A 2,548-nucleotide genomic window follows, 5' to 3' on the forward strand; every position below is an offset into this window, starting at 1 on the left:
GTCAAGTACCCATAATACAAGCTCAATTTACCTTGGGACTAGATGGCGCTGTGTGCGCGTGTTAATTGTCCAGAGTTATTTATTATTTATTTATTCACGAACAGTACCACCAGCATCGTCATGTGTTACTCGTGGCACTTCTCATGTGCTATTTCGGAAAAGTGTCCACGATTTCACACGCGTTAAATTTCAATAATAAATATAGCCTATGTGTTATTCTGATACATAAGCTATATTACTGTAAAGTTTCATCAAAATCCGTTCAACAAACATTCATACTTACAAACTTTCGCGTTTATATGTAATATATATATATTATTGAAATAATAATGAAATAACATTTATTGAATAAATATGCAATAACTGTATAGTATACACTGTATAGATATATATATATATATATATATATATATATATATATATATATATATATAAATATCCCCTTGGGCACTTTGTGGCTCAGACGTGCCGTATAGGTAGTTTTTTGTTGATCCTTTTTCACTTGTTGATCCGGAGGCCTTTTGTTGATCTAATGCCAGCTGACGATATATAAATGTTGATCCTTTTTGAGCCACAACTGTCACGACGAGTAATAATAATAATTAAGCGATTTATACACGATTTTATACAAATCCACCTTTTTGGCATTCGACCACTTCTTGATCCAATTCAAACGGGCCAATCAGGGTGCAGCATTTGCCAAGGGCTTCCTCATTGGCACGTTTGGACTACTACATTATGGCTACAGTAACTTAATAATGTCTAGCTAGTATTTCAAGAATAATAGTCTATCTAATCTAAATATTTATAGAAATCAGTCTAGAGGAACGTGACTCCAGATCAAACCTCAATACTTGTTATTTTTTGGACGGGAATTTTTCCTTTAGTAACAACGTTACTGAGCGAATGAAGAGAAGACGTAACGGCGGATCCAGGGGGAGCGTCATGGAGGTCTTGGGAGTCATGGGGGCGTCATGACTCTCCCCCCCCTTACCCCAGGACTTAGGTAGACCACTAATTGAACTAAAAAATAATGAAACAGCAAATTTTTTTGCACGATCGGAGTGTTGGTGCAGTAGTATTAATTATAATTAAACATTGTTACTTAAAACATAACAGTTAAAGTACTATAACACTAAAAGCAAAATAGGTATTTTCAAAATACTTTTTCAAAATAAATTACCCTTTGAGTTTTTGTCCAAACCTCAGATATTTTATTTATTTTAGGTATATCAATCATTACATAGTATAGTATAAAACAAAGTCGCTGTCGCATCTAACAAGTACATAAATAAAGAAACAAGACTTTTTGGCTCTGAATATATTTCAAAAATCAATTACTTGTGTTAATCAATTTATATACTCGTTCTTATTTCATAGTACTTGTTTTGATCCGAATATATACAGATACCGTAACGGTCTATTAATTATGAATTTATTATACCTAACCTAGATATTTTATTTTGACGAAACTCCGTGTAGTAGTAGTATCCGATAAGGGTATGCGAACCCTAAGTATTATTTCAAAATGACTAGTAATTTCGAAGAAATAAGCCTTTGAATTTCAAATCAACTTACCAAACGGACGCTCAAGGTTCGATTCCCGCCACCGATTTTTTTTTGTTATTTTTTTTTTGTCTTTATTCTAATTTTAAATTAACTATTTTAATAATTAAATGAATTTAATCGAACAAAACGTTGTTAAGTATTAAATTAATTTTAATTTACATTACCTATTGTACTTTCTAAATTGTAAAGCAGCTAACAATTATAGTAAGATCTTATAAATAACTAACACAACAAGTAAAACATTTTAAATGTATTTTCTTTATTATTACAAATATTTTTTATGCATAATATAATAGTTAATACCTAATAAATACATAATGATCTGATAATCAAATTATAAGTACAGTCTCAAATTGAAAGTAAGAAAAACAGAAAATATAGAGAGAACTATAGGGATATAACAGAAAGATGTGAAAAATGGAGAAGGACAGTAAAAAAGTTACAAATTTAAATAACGTTGCCGCAATTTCTGTTTAAATGAATTTATTACATTATTATATATATTAGGCATACGACTAGCCTTATGACTGTTACTTTTTTTTTAATCTATACATCTATACATGTAAATAAAATTGGAGTGTCTGTTTGTAATATTGAAATAACCGTTTTTACTACTTGCATATGAATATAAATCCGGTACATACACCAAAATAACATATTTTACAAGTTTTGTCTGTCTGTCTGTCTGTTTGTTCCGGCTAATCTCTGAAATAGCTGGACCGATTTTGACGGGACTTTTTTTGGCAAGTAGCTGATGTAATAAGGAGTAACTTACGCTACTGTTATTTTAGAAAAATAAAATAAAATTTCACGCGGACGAAGTCGCTGGGGCCAGCTAGTCTATAGATATACCGAGATTTAATATTTAAGTTGCTATTATGTTGTTGACAAAATTTTACTGTAATGTTACTATTACGTTATCCTACACAATTTGTATTATTTTGGATGAATAAATAAATAAATAAATAATAATCTATAC

The sequence above is a fragment of the Achroia grisella genome, unplaced genomic scaffold (assembly GCF_030625045.1).
Source record: "Achroia grisella isolate CSIRO2021 unplaced genomic scaffold, CSIRO_AGI_Agris_v1 utg215, whole genome shotgun sequence".
Taxonomy (NCBI): Eukaryota; Metazoa; Arthropoda; class Insecta; order Lepidoptera; family Pyralidae; genus Achroia; species Achroia grisella.